This window comes from Podarcis vaucheri (genome assembly GCF_965113315.1).
Source record: "Podarcis vaucheri genome assembly, chromosome: 12".
In the NCBI taxonomy this organism is placed as follows: Eukaryota; Metazoa; Chordata; class Lepidosauria; order Squamata; family Lacertidae; genus Podarcis; species Podarcis vaucheri.
The window spans coordinates 25,713,194-25,730,537 of NC_138750.1; the positions used below are offsets into that span (position 1 = coordinate 25,713,194).

At 43.7% G+C, this 17,344-nt stretch overlaps 1 protein-coding gene and 1 long non-coding RNA gene across 3 annotated transcripts in view; one reads left to right on the plus strand and one right to left on the minus strand.

Moving 5' to 3' along the window:
* Positions 1–1,687, minus strand: part of PLCL2 (phospholipase C like 2) — a 104,053-nt gene extending 102,366 nt beyond the window's left edge. The window contains exon 1 of the mRNA XM_082193312.1: positions 1,646–1,687. The gene's annotated coding sequence lies outside the window, so the exon portion shown is untranslated. The remainder of the gene's footprint in view (positions 1–1,645) is intronic.
* LOC309515606 lies at positions 27–6,377 on the plus strand. Of its 2 annotated transcripts, XR_014212563.1 has the most exons (4): positions 27–116; positions 1,836–1,942; positions 2,072–2,146; positions 6,052–6,377. It is a non-coding gene; the product is annotated as an uncharacterized lncRNA (long non-coding RNA). The 2 variants fall into 2 exon arrangements; XR_014212564.1 differs by lacking the exons at positions 27–116; positions 1,836–1,942 and adding an exon at positions 796–872.
* Positions 6,378–17,344: the final 10,967 nt, after the last annotated feature.

Consider the following 17,344-nt stretch of genomic DNA (forward strand, 5'->3'; position numbering starts at 1 on the left):
AAGCACTTACCTTGCAAAGAGCTGAAGTTGATGATAAAATGATAGGCTTCTCTTGTTTAGAAAAATTCAGTCCTCAGAAAGCTTGACTGTTGGCAGAGTGAATAGTCTGACAACAGGTAACTCAGAGGACCTTGACGGGGCCAAATCTCCATCCAGAATGCTACCTCGTGCAACACAGCAAGGTTGTTTGCCGCCAAAGTGGTTATCATTTTGGCAGCAATCTTTCTTGTCATTAGGAGGTTTCAAGGTGTGCAGAGGAAGGCAATGATAAAGGGTCTGGAAACCAAGCCTTATGAGGAATAGTTGAAGGAATTGGGTATGTTTAGCCTGGGTAACAGGAGACTGAGCGGAGGGAGCTATGATAGCCATCTTCAAATATCTAAAGGGTTGTCACATGGAACTTCCTGTTCCGATTGCCTGAAATCAAATTGGTAATCCACTGGAAGAAAATCAAGGTGGATGTGCTCAGAGAGAATAAGAACAACAAGAAGACATAGACAGAATTTAATTGTTGGATCTTGAAAGACTTGACATTTCCCTTTGTTTGTAGAACAAAAAGTGCAATAGGATCTGCCTAGTCGCTAATCAAAATTTTAGAACAGTGTCTAAATATCTGTAATGTCCCTGTGGACTAAATGAATGACTAGTTATCAAATATCAGAAAGCCTGGTTCAAGTGACATTGCCCACTCAACAACTAAAACTTCTTTCTCAAATCCATCTGAGTTGCATGTTCTTCCCAAGTCAAATTGTTGTCATATAATGTGTCAACAGTTGTGTGTTTTTTCAATATCTCCAGAGGCAGACAGAAAAACCTATTGCGTTTTGACGGTGGAGGAAAATAACCGCCTACTTCTGCCAGGATCTTTCAAAGTACGGAGGAGTAACAAATAATGGAAAATTAATTAATCACATGTTTGTACCTTATACTCAGCAACACAAAGTTGGCTTTTAGCATGTCAGACCATTGATCATAGCTCAGAACCTTTTGCATGAAAAACATGAACTCTAACCACTCCTCCAATTTTATCAAAATAATTCTTCTTATTCCTGCTGCTCTAATAATGGTATACTTTGTAACATACACATCAAGTAAGACAAAAATAATTTAAAAATAATTATTACCGTTTATTGCCAACCTTTTACCCGCAAGGTCCCAGAGTGGCTTGCAACAATCAAAACACAGTATTAAAAATTAGTCTTCCTGCTGTTAAGAGTAATACTATTTTATTTCTTGCTTTCAGAAAGGGCATTTTATTACCCTCTGAGCAGATCATGTTCTGATCACAAAGTATTTCTGCAACTCAACAATAGTGGTGATGAAAAATATGCCCTCACTCCTCTACACAGAAGCTATTATATTTCAAAAGCAACTCAGTTCTCATGTTTACAGACTGTCTTGACCGAAGACCACAGCACAAGTATTGTGTTGTTGCAGACTGAATGCCATTTGTTTCCACATATACAAGCCCTCACCTTTTCCTCCCCGTTTCTAAATAAGAAAGATTTGAAACTCACAGGATTTGACATAGCAAGCTTTGCTACAAAACCTTAGCCATTTTGCAAGACAGGTGAGGTTCCCCTTTATGAACCATCATCAATAACCTGGACCACACTGTGCTGTGCCAGAACCAATCCAAACCTACCTTAAATGAAATGTCAGACTGCCTTTCTTCTGCCGCTCAGAGTGTTTTCTGCTAAGCTTTCTCTTTCTCTTTCTTCCTCTTGCCAGTCCTCTCCCCACCCCCAGGTTGCTAGGCAACCAAATGATATGGCTGTGCATGCATGTCCAGCAATAACGAACACTGTGTGATAATTTTTTATTTGATTTCTTAGATGGAAAACAGGGGAATATCCTGGCAAAGTTTCACCTCCTAATGAGTAAGTTTCAGAAAGTTTAAGCTTCCAAATACACACCAACCAAGCCACAGAACTTTTAGACGGTGGAACACCTAAAATTACCAGCCTACTGTTATATAACCTTCATTGTTGCATTGAATGTTCCATGGACATTTCTTTGCTTATTTTAACTGCATGACAAACTCTCACCTGCTGAAATTTCTTCTACACAGCTATTAAAGTTGCAGATACCCTGGTTTCTATTGGATCTGGGCACACTCTCTCCTTGACCTTTTGTACCTAGGAAGGTAACCTTTTAAATACTAATAGGCAACATCCAGTCCAGCCAAGCTTGGGCATTTGTAAGACTGCAACCCTATGCATGCTTGTTTGGAAATAGGTCCAAGTTAAACACAGTGAGATTTACTTCCAAATAGGCAAGCACAGGATTAAACTAAGCATCCCATTTGTTTTAACAGCAGAGGTGCAAAGCACTAGCCTGAGCATTTACTATGTTTTACAAAGGTTCCTTCCCATTGCCTCCAAGTGTCCCTATTTTCCAGGGACTGTCCTGGAATTATTAAAGTCATCCTGGCTTCTGATTTGATCCCAGAATGTCCCTATATTTCCCACCAGTGCCGAGCTTGGGGAGGTGGTTGAGCTAGTGTTTGTCCCAAGGAGTAGCTGCATGAAGCTATGAAGGATCACCTCACTGCATCTGTAATCAATAATATTGTGGCCATTTCGATCCCAAACTGGTGTCATGTCATTTTTGCTACTTCTGCATCCCAGTGGCCCCCAGCCCACTGCACATGGGCCTGCAAAGTTGTGTGGCTGTGTGCATGTCTCTGTGGGGGGGTGGGGTGGAAGGATGTGTGTACTTGAGTGTGAGCCTGCACATGCAAATCTTTGGGACCCTAACCAACTGCCCCTCCCTGTATTCAGCACCCTCAAATGGCTTAACCCTGATTCTACAACAGGAAATGTAAATCTACATTTCGTATTGTACACTGGAATCTGCAGTGGATATATAATTTGTAGTGTGAACGTTAAAATTGTAATGTAATCTTGTCTTTTATTGGCTTGCAAAACATCAGGATTATATTTCACAGTGTGGTGATAAAGAATTCTATGACATTACACACACACACACACACACACACACACACAGTTCCTCTGCTCCTTTCCTCAGCAATTGAGAAATCACTTCATCTCTGTGATGAAATTTCTCTCTCTTCCACCCCCATCCCAGACAACCAATCTGTTAAAGTGGATGGCTACAGTGCCCTCCTTTGACCTAACAATGACTTAACAGATTGAGGGCTTTTTTATTTTATCAGGCTCCTCCACTAGGGGCTAGGTTATATTCAGAAGGATCTGTTTGCAGCTCTGACAGGCTCTGACCCTATGCAATCTCACTAAATATTTGTAGACTATATATCTGACAGTCCACTGTTAAGGCCTAATGGCTTTTCCCATTAATACAAATTATTACATTTAAAATAAACAGGAGACAGTTAATCCAGCATCTGATTTCTCTCTTCATATGAACCTATGAAATGGCCACACTGAATCAGACCATGATCTTTCCAACGCAGTATTGTCTTTCAAGCAAGTGTCTTTCCAAGCTGTGATGAGACTTGGAAAACACATCCCACATCACTAAGCTACATTCATGAACTGGATACTTTGATTTGTTAATGGTGTTTCACAGGCCAACCTGGGTCTTTGGCTTAATAATAACAATAAAAAGTTCAATCTGGCAGCAGGAGGAAACTAATGGCGGGGGGAGGTGAAATGAAATCTCAAACCTCTTAAGTTCCCACTCTCCAAATCTCAAACATAGTGCAGTTCTACAGCCCGGAACACATGGATTCCTTGCGTATTTTTAACCAATAATGTATCAACCTTAACATTCTGGCTGGTACTGTAGATCCTTACCCAAACGTGATATTGCTTGCAACACCATGCAGTTGGCAGTAATACACAAAAGGGTCAATTCAAGTCATAGAGAATCATGTACCAGCAGGCAGCGCTCCCCATATGTCCCTCTGCTACTAATGTGTTGCTACACTGGAGCTGTAGAACAAAGATGCAAGCATCTTACAATGAGAAAATACTTTAAACATCATCTTTTGTAGAGGTTCACAACCTGGTGAAGGCATAGCTTGTGTACCTTTTCACTGATAGCACAAAAATGTATTATGTGTGGAAATTATGTATTAACGTAACTGTACCTCACCAAAAACATTACATTCATGCAACCAAATTCCATATAGCTATCGCATTCCTGATCAATCATCCTATAATCTCCCAATTATAGAATTTGGAGAATTTAAGAAAAGCTCTGCTGGGTCAGTGATCCACCCAGTCCAGCACAGAATCCAGTTCTCATAGTGGCCAACCAGATGGGCCAACCATGGGAAACCTGCAAGTAGGACCTTGGCACAACAGTGCTCTTCTCACCTGCAATTCCCATCTACTTGTATTCAGAAGCGTACAACCAGTAACGGTAGAGCGTAACCATTGTGGCTAGTAACCACTGTTTGGAGAACAGAAAATAACTGTGGTCAACAGTCCCTGGCTTCTCTTGCATATGCTAGATCTTTGCATAGAAACGGCAGGCATAGATTTTGTGTATTTTCAATAGAAGGGACACAAGATACCATCATAGATCTGACTATTTATCCCTCTATCCTAGTACAGCCTACTCTGGCTGGCAGTGGCTCCGGAGTCTCAGTTGTCTTCCCCATCAGTTTTTAACTGGAAATGCCAGGGATATTCTGGGATCTTTGTGTACAAAGCAGACATTCTATCACTAAGCTATGCTCCCTCCAGCCCTACTGGAATTGCCAGTGATAAAGCTGGGATCTTTTCATTCCACGGCCTGAGAATACCTGAGATTTCTTTTGTGTATTGCCCACTTCCTCAATCAATTAAAAGTTCCAGGGGAAGTACTACCCAAGTATGGTTTCTTTTGGAAGTGAAACCACTGGAGACTTAGTACATGGTAGTAATATTTCCTTTATTTACAAATATACAAAGAGAGTATTCACTAAGATAAGAAAAGAAGCAAGGCATCACATTTGCTATTCCATATCAAATTCCCAGCTGTAAGTTGGCTCCATCTATACACCTCTTCTGAAAAGGATAAACTTATCTCTCTTTCCCCTATACTTTTCTCTCACTTACACCCACACCCCTTCCCTCTTCTTGTAGATAAGTATGTTTCACCTTCTTCAAACTCTGATGGCTGTCTCCTTCAAAACACTCAAAAGAGGTCTGGCTGTCAGGATACTTTTTCCTAATCCATTTTTTAAAAAAAAATTGACTAGAGTAGCAATTTACCTAACAAAACAAGAAAGAGGTTTATTGCATCTTAATGAGTAAGTAATATATTATGGCATCAGCTTTCCTGGATTACAGTCCACTCCATCAGATGCATGAAGCGTTATCCTGGGTTACAGATGGAGGCGGGATGGTAAACAGTGGGAACTGTAATGCAGAAAATGCAGGCAGCGACAATTACTTAATTAACAATGGTCACATTGGTAAATCAATTAACAGATGTAATGTGATAAAAATCCTTTCTCCTAGTTCAGTTTTTGAGTGAAGCAGTTGATGAACTGTAATTGAGCAGTTACAGATAGGTAGCCATTTTGGTCTGCCATAGTCAAAATAAAAAAATTCCTTCCAGTAGCACCTTAAAGACCAACTAAGTTAGTTCTTGGTATGAGCTTTCGTGTGCATGCACACTTCTTCAGATCGTGTGCATGCACACTTCTTCAGATATGGTATCTGAAGAAGTGTGCATGCACACGAAAGCTCATACCAAGAACTAACTTAGTTGGTCTTTAAGGTGCTACTGGAAGGAATTTTTTTATTGTAATTGAGCAGTTTCACAATGCAACCTCCCACTGAAGTTCTTTTGTTCGTTTAGCCACTAATAATAGCCTTACCCTCCATGAATTTATCTAATCCTCACTACACCATGTGGGAGCAAATTCCATAGTTTAGCTATGTGCTGTGTCAAGAAGAACTTCCTTTCATTTGTCTGGAATCTTCCAACATTCAGCTTTATTGGATGCTGGAAGATACATTTTCACTCTTTTGCAACTACTCTGTCCCTTATTTCCATTTAAGAGTTAGGAAGCAGAAGAGAGTCGGAAATGAAATTGTGCCCTAACCCTATGATGCTTTTTTCCTTTTATAGGACAAATTCAAGGGCAGGAAGTTGGTTGTTGATGGCTCTTACTCATAATAGCCAAAGATGGAACCATAATATTCAAAGGAAGCATACTTCTTATCTCAAGATACTCAGCAGCAGAGGATAGGCTATCAGCATCATATTCCATTTGTGGGGTTTTCAAATAGACTTTGAGAAATGCAGTGCAGAAATAGATGGGCTGTGGTCTAAGTCTCCCCACAGTTAGGGAGGATTTCCTAACTATGCAGAGCATTTACTCTAGACATGTACTTTTTTTAAAAAAATCACAGGGCACTGAGGTTCTAGCTAAATATATACACAAAAGGAGACCATGTATGCTTGAAGTGTGACATTTTTTCTGATCACCACTGCTAACCCAGCACAACTGAGACACAGAAGTGAATTGCAATCAAATGAAGAGCTGCTTAGATTATTATGAGGAAGCAGTCTGGTAGACCACTCCTGCGCATGTGATTGCAGGTCCATTTTTTGATGGCATCAATCAAATATTATTGTGAACTTCCAGCTGGGCTTCACACAATCATTAATGGCAGAGTTGAGTCAATAAGGTCATGAAAAAAACTCTTGTTGTGAAATGCTGTTATTCCTAAGCAAATATTTGGGTGGTGGACATCTAACGTTGGAAAGCTATATTTCTTGCTTTTGCATTCTGCATAGGGCAAACAGGTTAGTCTCTACCTAAAAGAATGGGCGCAGATCTGACAGCAGAAATGGCAATATATTCAGAAACTAATAGGGTTTTCAACTTCCCACCTTATTCTGCTACTGACTTTAAAGTGTCTGTACAAAGGGACTTCAAAGGGAGACTGCACTGCGAAAGTGCTCAATTACAATTCATTAAGAGGTTCATTGCTGTTATCTGTGAACTGAATAGGGTAAAAGGGTTTTTGTTACACCACCAGTGTTAATTGGCTTACTAATCCCAGTATATCTGCATCAGCAACAATAGCTGTTTTGTGAATGACCACTGTTAATCACATAATTATGGAAATTTGCCTACCAAACCACCTAATTTAGCTTGCACCTTTGTTAATATAAAAAATATGCAGTTTGTCTTTATTATTGTTTTCTACCTACTAAGGAATCTGTGTGTTTCACCTAAGGTTGGAGAGAGATTTGGGTAACAGCAGCTTCTTCCATTTCCAGAGATGGGAAAAGTTGTGTATTCCACCTTCCCAAAAGGCTTTGGTGTAGCCAAAGACCCGCAAAGCACCTATAACGCATCATTTGAATGTCTGCTACATTCCCCCTTCTTAAGACTATTACAAGATACAGACTCATGGCTTTGCCACCAGCTAATTCCCCCACCCCCCTTCTCTCCCCATTTCCTTGGTTTATCATCTAGCCTGATGAAGCGTTCTGGAAAACTCAAAAGCTTGCACACTGTTTTGTTGCATTTATGCTTGTTCCCTTTCCTTGTGAACTCGCTATTTATAATCCCCTCCACTGACTAGATAACTGTGGTAGTGTAGTATAGTATAGGGGCTAATGTACTGGACTAGGACTGGGGAGACCCAGGTGCAGATCCCCACTCAGCCATGAACTCACTAGGTTACCTTGGACCAGTCATGCTCTGTTGGCTGAACTTCACATGGTTGTTGTGAGGATAAAAATGGGGAAGGCGAGAACTGTGTGTACCAGCCTTGAGCTGCTTGGAGGAAAGGCAGCATAAAAATGTAAACAAACACATAGTGCATCAGATGAAGTGGACTGCAGACCTTGAAAACTCATGTTACAATAAATGTGTCTTTAAGATGACAAAATAACTGTTTTTGCTGCAACAAATTAAGACAGGTACCCTCTGCAAATGACTGTTTCCTGTTTTGTTTTGTTTTGTTTTGTTTTGTTTTAAATGCTTCAGAACCAAGGATGTATATTTTTAGTGCACTCGGGACATAGAAGCCAATGATGTCCCAACACAGAAAGCTTTTAACCTGCACAGTAGAAATGATTGCAGAGTCCACCTGTGAGTTGGACATGTGTGTTACAACCCACATACGGTATGTAAAGGTACAATACAGGCAAGCAGATAACCTGACACATGGACAAGCTTATGTGGGGCAATGTGGTCCTTTTGTTACCCAGCTCCCAATCTCTATAGGGCTTTCATCATCAAGCCCATTGCTTTGAGTTCAGAAATGAAATGGCAGCCAGTGCAGCTGTTTTAAAACCAGGGAGATAGTTTCCATTGCCTGGTCCCAATTTGTAGTCCAGCAGTTACACAATTTTGGAGTAACAACAGCTTCCAAGCACTCTTCAAAGGTAGTCCTGCCTATAGCAGAGTTGCAGCAATCTGATCTGAAGGTTACCAGATACTTATGACCAGGCTGCTTCTGTCCAGGAGGGGTCGCATTTGGCACACCAGCACCATCTGGTGGAATCTGCTGTATGCTGCAGGTGCCACTTGGGCCTCTAGTATCGTAAGTGTTTGCCCCATAAAACACAGCTGCTGTGCTTCCTGTTACTTGCTGGGGACAGTGGTTATGCAAATGTTGCAGGACCCTATTGGACAGTGCCTATGACATCACTGGCAGGCATGTCATTAATCCCGCCTTTGTCCTATTCACACAGTCTTGAACTGCTTGTTTATTTTAACTTCTCCACTTCCTCAAACACTATGCAGCTGCATATGGTACTAAAAACAGAGCTTCCCTCTTGAGTTAGGCTACCCTGTGTGGTGCAGTTAATTCCACTTTATGAGGGCAGAGGTATTGGGTCACATGGCAAGCAGGTGCTACGAGGAGGACATAGAAGGCTGTGTCTGGCTGGAAGTTGGCAACCCTACAGTGTAAGGATTTTTGTTTTTAGAAAACAGGAGCTGAGTCAGTCTTGAGAGTGTTGCTTTTCAATTTCTTGCACTTAAGCAAGAAATGATGGAGATCATGCCACACAGCAGGTTGTCAAATCTTTTATCACACCACCTGAGGCCTCAGAAGACAAGTCTTCAATACATCCTTGCTGCCAGAACTATAGCTGATCTTTAGAAATCGAGCAACCATCTACCACATTTATCACTTTTTATTATCTTTCCTATATAGATGAGATAAAATTTGTAAGAAATGTTCAAGCAGTTGGTAGAGATAAGCAACAGGAAAATTTATTGAGCTAAGTGATGACCTGCACATCTTTTCAGTGCTGGAACACACATTTCTCTTGAGAGGGAGTGTGTGTGTGTGTGTGTGTGTGTGTGTGTGTGTGTGTGTATTTAAAGAAAGCCACATCTGAACAGATATTCCCCTGGCAATAGCCTATGCCCTGTTTACCTTCCCCATGTTACCTGTGCTCTGGATATTGTATTGCTATCTTTGAAATAGTGTTTGGCTGTCAATGACTATGATAAAAGACATTGGGTGATAATCAATGTAAGTTTTACTCAGAGCAGACCCATTGAAATTCATGAGCATGACTAAATTTCAATGGATCTACTCTGATTAAAATTTAATTGAATACCATCCTCAACAAATGCATTTGGAACAAAAAAAAATTCCTTCCAGTAGCACCTTAGAGAGCAACTAAGTTTGTTTATTGGTATGAGCTTCCGTGTGAATGCACACTTTTTCAGATACACTGAAACAGAAGTTAGAGGGTGTTGTTGTTGTTGTTGTTTAGTCGTTTAGTCCTGTCTGACTCTTCATGACCCCATGGACCAGAGCACCCCAGGCACTCCTGTCTTCCACTGCCTCCCGCAGTTTGGTCAGACTCATGTTTGTGGCTTCGAGAACACTGTCCAACCATCTCGTCCTCTGTCGTCCCCTTCTCCTTGTGCCCTCAATCTTTCACAACATCAGGGTCTTTTCCAGGGTGTCTTCTCTTCTCATGAGGTGGCTAAGTATTGGAGCCTCAGCTTCATGATCTGTCCTTCCAGTGAGCACTCAGGGCTGATTTCCTTAAGAATGGATGCGTTTGATCTTCTTGCAGTCCATGGGACTCTCAAGAGTCTCCTCCAGCACCATAATTCAAAAGCATCAATTCTTCAGCGATCAGCCTTCTTTATGGTCCAGCTCTCACTTCCATACATCACTACTGGGAAAACCATGGCCTTAACTATACGGACCTTTGTTGGCAAGGTAAGTTAGAGGGTGGGGAGGGGTATTACTCAGAAGGGTGGTGGGAATGGGTGATTGGCTGATAGGTGTGGTAAACCTGTTGACGACTGTTAACGACTGCAATTGGTCTTACAGGAAAAAGCAAGGGGTGAGATGGCTAAAAATAGCTTTATCATGTATAATGAGATAAGAATCCAATGTCTCTATTCAGACCAGGTCTATCCATGGTTTTAAGTTTGGTAATAAGTTGCAATTCAGCAACTTCTCTTTCCAGTCTATTTCTGAAATTCTTTTGTAAGAAGACAGCTACTTTGAGATCTTGTATAGAATGTCCTGGGAGATTGAAGTGTTCTCCTACTGGTTTCTCTGACTTGTGATTCCCAATATCAGATTTCTGTCCATTTATCCTTTGGCGTAGGGTTTGGCTTGTTTGTCCAATATAGAGGGCTGAAGGGCACTGTTGGCATTTGATGGCATACAGAATGTTAGAAGATGAGCAATTAAATAGTCCTGAGATGGTATGTTTGATATTGTTCGGGCCAGTAATGGTGTTGTCCAGGTGTATGTGGCAGCAAAGTTGGCATCTGGGTTTATTGCAGGCTCTGGTGCCAGTGTCCATGTTAAGTCTGGTTGTTGCATTATTGTGGGTGAGGAGTTGTTTAAGATTGGGTGGCTGTCTGTAGGCAATGAAAGGTCTTCCTCCCAAAGCTTGAGAAAGAGAACTGTCATTGTCTAGGAGAGGTTATAGATCTCTGATGATGCGTTGAACTGTTTTAACTTGGGAGCTGTATATGATTACTAGTGGTGTTCTGTTATTTTCTTTTTTGGGTCTGTCTTGCAGCAGTCCGGCTCTGTTGACTGGGTATTCGTCTGGCTCTGTTGATCTGTTGTTTAACTTCATCAGGTGGATATTTTAGTTCTTAAAAGGTTTGCTGTAGATCTCTTAGGTGAGAGTCTCTGTCTGTAGAGTTGGAACAGATGAGGCTGTAACGTAGGGCCTGGCTATATACAATGGATTGTTTGGTATGTTTGGGATGGTAGCTAGACGTATGTAGAGGAAGGCATGCTTGGCAAATCCACACCGTGATCAACTCCCGCCCAGGAACCAATGTCCCTCCTGTGGAAGGACATGCAGGTCCAGAATTGGCCTCCACAGTCACTTACGGACTCATGGTTAAAACCGTGTTTATGGAAGACAATCTTACTCGGCTACGAGTGATCGCCAAAGAAGAAGAAGAAAAACAAGATACGGACTCATGGCTTTGCCACCAGCTAACTCCCCCACCCCCCTTCTCTATTTACTTGGTTTATCATCTAGCCTGATGAAGCATTCTGGAGAACTCAAAAGCTTGTTCCCTTTCCCTGTGAACTTGCTATTTATAACTCCCTCCACCAACTACGTAACTGTGGCAGGGTAGTGTAGTGGCTATATGATCTGAATATACAGATATACATCTGTTTCATCTGAGCTATAACAGAAAAAGATAATTTGCCTAATTTAGCAGGTTTTGGTCGTTCCTATTGTTAAATAATTAGGGGTCAGAATCTCTTACTGCAAATCATCCAGCAGCCTAGGACAGTGTTTCCCAACCACTGTTCCGCGGCACACTAGTGTGCCGCGAGATGTTGCCTGGTGTGCCGCGGGAAAAATTAAAAAATTCGAAAGTTTTTTTTAAAAAAGTCAAATTTTCGATTGGGGTGCCGTCACTAGATGACCCCTGGGGTTCCCTCCCTCCCTCCCGCTCTGCGCCTCCCTCCTCCTCCTCCTCCTCCTCCGGGGAGGCCCTTCCTGGCTCTCGGCCAAGGCTTGGCGGCTGCCACTCACTCACTCGCTCGCCCACCCGTCCCTCCATCCCTGCACCCGGCCTCTCCCCCTCCGTCCCCGGCGTGGGGGCTGCCGGGATCCGTAGTCCCCTCGCCCTTGGGCTCCGCGCCCGCGTGGGGTGCGCGAACTAGGTTTCCCAGCGTGGCCTGGCAGGCCGGGCGTTTTGTTTGAAGCGCTCTTCTCCCGGCCATGGAATGAGCGCGGCGGCGGCCGGGCAGGCAGGGGCTGTTCCGCGCAGACCCCGCGCAGCCTGCCTGCGCCCCCGCGGAGATCAGGCGGCAGGATGGAGCCCGGGGATCCCTGCGGAGGCGGAGCGGCAGAGGCTGCCCCCCAGGTAGGGCTGTGTCGGGGAGGGTTATTTTTGCAATGCTGCATCCATGCCGGAGGGGACGCATCGGACCGCGGGGAGACCCCTTGGTGGGCGTGCAAGGCAATGCATGTGTACAGGCGTTGCATGGAGTGCAGTGCAATGCAATGGCAATGCGGCGCCCTGCATGCATGCATGCAACTTCCACCGGCGCGCCGGACTTGGCCGGTGAGGGGGGTCCCCAGTGGGCGGCAGAGAGAGCCGGGAGGGCGAAGGGGAGCCGGGGGGGAGCAGCGCTGCTCCCCGAGCTGAGCCCGGGGGGAAACTTCGGCGTCGTTGCGCCGGGTGTTGGAAGCGGAGGCAGGCGGGGGCCCCTCACCTGCAAAACCTGGTCGCCTCTCATATATTCCGTGCATTGCATTCATCGCCCGCTTTCTCCTCCAAGGAGCTCCCGGGGGCGCGCGTGGTTCTCCCCGTGTTATCCTCGCAACAACAGCCATGCGAGGTGGGTCAGGCGAGTGGCCCAAGGGAGCACCCAGGGATTGTCCTGGCCAGGTGGGGTGATTTGAACCCTGCTCTCTGCCCGGTCTTCGTCCTCATTTAGCCCCCACATGTGCATGACTGTGCATGACTGAGGTTTTCCCCCCTCGTCTTGGCTATGGTGTGAGTCTGTCCTGTTAATTAATGGGGTTCTGCCTTCGGAGAAGATGAGCCAGCCCTCAAGGAGGTGATTATGTAATTTGCTAACAATTCATGTCCCTCCCGGCGTGACGCTGCGCGCTGACGTCACGGGGCTGTAATGGTGGTGTGCCTCGAGATTTTTTTCATGAAACAAGTGTGCCTTTGCCCAAAAAAGGTTGGGAAACACTGGCCTAGGAGATCAAGCTCTGTCCTCTGCTGTCCTAGGCAAAGCACCAAGAACAGTGTAGTGAGTGCTGTAATTGAGAGACACATTCCTACAGTAAATGGAAGGGATAGGGATGGGGTTATAGAGATGATCCCTGGAAGAACAAAGGCGCTGAACATCAGGGAGGAAGGTGAATACTCCATAATGACTGCATGGCGAGGCCCAGGCCAAAGCCCGCAGGAGAACCGGCCCAGATCCGACGAAGGGGACAAATGGAGGTCATTCTCCCAGCCACTCCTCGGTTTAAATGGCAAGTGGCCACGCCCCCAGCTAACCCAATGGTCAGCAGGGGGCGTGAGTGCGGCGGGTGTCCTATTGACATGGGCAGCATCCCTCTGCCCACCCCCGGTCACTGGGAGGTCCCGGAACTCCTCCCACAATGCAGCCCCCCGGAAAAGGGGAGCTGTCCTCCAAGAACCTTTCTGAAAAGACTGCCACAGGGAAAGGAACTGTATGGTAAAGACTCACATTAGGGTGATATGCTGGGAACATCTAATCTTTGGAACATTTATCATAAATGACAGTTGGGCTAATGTTTTTGAGTGTTTGTTGTTGCTTCTAGTTGGGAGGAAAAGGGAGATGCAGTGATTGCTGGCATTTAGAGACACTTCATTAATTTAGAGGTTATCTCTAGCGAAAAAGCCAGTCGCAAGAGGAGCTCCAATGTATATCTTCATTGTATATCTATCGGGCAATGAAATATTATATTAACTTCTTCATGTGAGTAAACCCCTAAGCAGAACATTTCAGCACAGGCAGGAATTCTTGTTTTCTACATATGCAACCACATTTGCAGGTCCACCCGCCCATGAGGCAAGGTGAGGAGAGTAAAGTGCCAGCCTATAGCACAGCATCTTGGAGCCTTAAGTGTGTAAATACTTCCCCAGTTATTTTACTCATATTAGTCTAATTGAAATCAATTAGGTGAATCACTACAAGAAAAACAGCTCCTACAGCTATCTATCTGCTGGATTAAGCTCTCAGGTACATTCTAATAAAAGCCACTGACTATATGAGTCACCAGTAGGCACACTAAAAGGTTTGATATGGAAAATAGTAAGAAGGTGGGGTAGAGTGGTCTGCCTCTCTTGGGAATATCTGAATACATGGCAGGGTAGAAATTCATTCATAGAGTCAGTTAGAACCTGCCATAAGCAGAGAATTTTTCCAGCCTTTCTACTGCAATTAGGAAGTTTTCAGGAATGTCTTATTTCCTCTTTCACTATTACAGGTGGGGAACCTCTGGTCCATTGGCCAGATTTGACATGTCAGGCTTCTTCATTTGACCCACAAGGCTGCTTTGCCCAAAGCATGCCTACCTGCTTAACACCCAATTTTCCAGAGTTCTAAAAAATCTACTACAGATGTAATAGGCCTCTTGCTGGAGATGTTCATCTGAAGAAGCTAGCATTTCTGCACCATTCACATAGCAGATGAGAGCTATGGGAAATCTAAATTTCCGAGCAAAAGGTGCCCATGGCTGAAGGCAGCTGAACCTTCCCCTACCTTACCTTGCCACTCTGTCCTTTACTTCCCAATCTGGCTCCCAATATTGCAGCTAGGCTAGGAGTTGATAGTTGCACAGAAGAGGGACTTTTAACCAGTGCAGACAGCACCATCTGTCTATTAGGGATACAGTGGTACCTCGGGTTACATACGCTTCAGGTTACATATGCTTCAGGTTACAGACTTTGCTAACCCAGAAATAGTACCTCGGGTTAAGAACTTTGTTTCAGGATGAGAACAGAAATTGTGCTCTGGCAGCACAGCAGCAATGGGAGGCCCCATTAGCTAAAATGGTGTTTCAGGTTAAGAACAGTTTCAGGTTAAGAACGGACCTCTGGAACGAATTAAGTACTTAACCCGAGGTACCACTGTACTGAAATCTCATCCTTGTTTGCATCTGGTCCCCCTAGGGAACATCCTCAGAGCAGGAGCCCTGACTCTCCCCACCTATGAACTGGAGCTAGACAGGCAACAGTTTTCAGATGAGGGGAGGCTTTGTCAACTCTAGTTTCTTTTAATGGGAGAGCTGTGTGTGTGTGCAGTCTTCTGGAGACCATGGCAGTGCGGCCAACCTAATATCAACCAACATCAAGCTGTATATAAAGCAACCCTTTACATCTTAAATGATGTTCTGGATAGAGAGGAGGATGTTACAGCACCACCAATGGAGGGGCAAGAAGCAGCTGTGTTGCCACCAATGGGGGGAAGAGCAGTGACAAGGACGTAATGTTTCGCAATCAACAGCTGCCTATGCCCCATGGTGCCGCTAGGTCTTTAATCTTTATTTTATGATTTGTTTCTTCCATTCTATGCCCTTTGGACCCTGCAAACTCATTTATAGAAAATCAGTACGATCAAAATGAAAAAACAAACATTAGGAGCAAATAAAGCAAAGCACATGCAGGATTCTGGCCAAATCACACCCATTCCATTTGGCTGGGAAGCTTAGCTTACTGATGAATGCCACTTTACATTATTTCAGTGTAATAGCAGGGAAAGGGGAGAATGCAAGAATTAACTGGGAGTGAGAGAGCCCACAGGGAGATAAATTCACCAAATGAAATGTGGTTTTTGTACCCACATTGGTCACTGTTGTGTACAGTGTTGAGAACAAGTGCCCTGCTTTTTCTTTTACCAAGGCTGTGTCAAGACATTGCTTTGTCTCTTGACTGTGTTGGAAATGAAGCCACTGGACTGGAAGTCACTGAATATGGCTTTTCCTAATTTTTCTTCTCACAGATTATCAAATCTTGATGTTTTGAGTCAGAAGTATGTCAGACTCTAGGAAAGGATAGAGGGGGTTGACTGGCCAAGAACTAAACTAACTTTTGAATGGAGGCCTAGGTACATTGTTTCCAGCATCTGTGTGGCCAACATTACAATAACCTCCATTATTTATTATTTAATCAACCAACCAACCAACCTGTATACTGTATTCTGAACACACACTGTTCCCAGTGATGCATTTATAATCTGTGTTCACGTTATCCAAAATACATGCCACCTGTACTGTGTTATACTACTGTCTGATGTATTGTTTCTCAACCCAGCCTCCCACTGATTAGAGTCCTTAAGCCTTTCCTAATTCATGTCTAGCCAAGGTGTGAACACCTTTGCATAGGGTAAATACATCCCGTCTATGACCCCTGGTGTGTATACAACAGAAATGAACTGATGCCCTGCTGATGTGAACAGCTGTTGGGGGGGTCAGCTGTGAAAGGGGGGGCAAATTCACTGCACTGGTAACATGAACATCCCTCTTTAGACAAAATACAGGTCACATAGAAACGATAATTCTAGGCTTGATCAGGACTGCGGGGTCATGACAAGGAACTTTTGGAAGATGGGGGGACATAGTAACAGCTATCCAGTAAATAACTTATGTTTCAGCATAATGGAAATGTTGATTACCATGCCAATGATAGACATCAGGTGCATTACTCACTGTTGCCGCCAATTGTGTTAACTTGATACATCCCACAGAAAGACAATTCCTAATTTCAGAGGGTAGTGTGCAATGTGAAGGGGGAGTCTATGTTTCTGCATTCTTTAAGATTAGATAAAAACAGCTTTCTTTCACTATTCTGCAGCACCCCTCTTAAATTATTATTTAAAGCAGAGAAGTGACATACACAAACCTAACATACCAAGTACCCACATTTTGAGATGTAAGATTAACTGGAATGCAGATTCCTATCTCAAGTTATGGTTTTGAAAAATAAGCCTCATCATGGGAATTTGCTTCTGCCTAGCTCTTTATTTTGCTTGCTTTCTGCCGAAATATGCAAACTGGGCATGGGAATTGTTCATGAAACTGATCTAGTGTTCCATGCGGGATCTTTTAACATTGGACAGTAGAACTACAATCTCTCAACCACCCCAAGTAAATCCTAAAGAGGTTAAAAGTGCAGAGGCTATTGGGGAAGGATCATAGCTCAGTGGTTGTGCATTGGCTTTGCATGAAGAAAATCTCAGTTCCAAACTTGGCATTCAGAAGATATCAGCTTCAATCCCTGGCATTCTAGGTGGGGCTGAAATCCTGAAGAGTGACTGCCAGTCAGTGTAGGCAATACTGTGCTAGATGGACCATTGGTCTGCTTAGGTATAAGGCAGCTTCCTGTGTGAATCAAATTGTTTAGTACAGTGGTGCCCCGCAAGACGAAAAACTCACTAGACGAAAGGGTTTT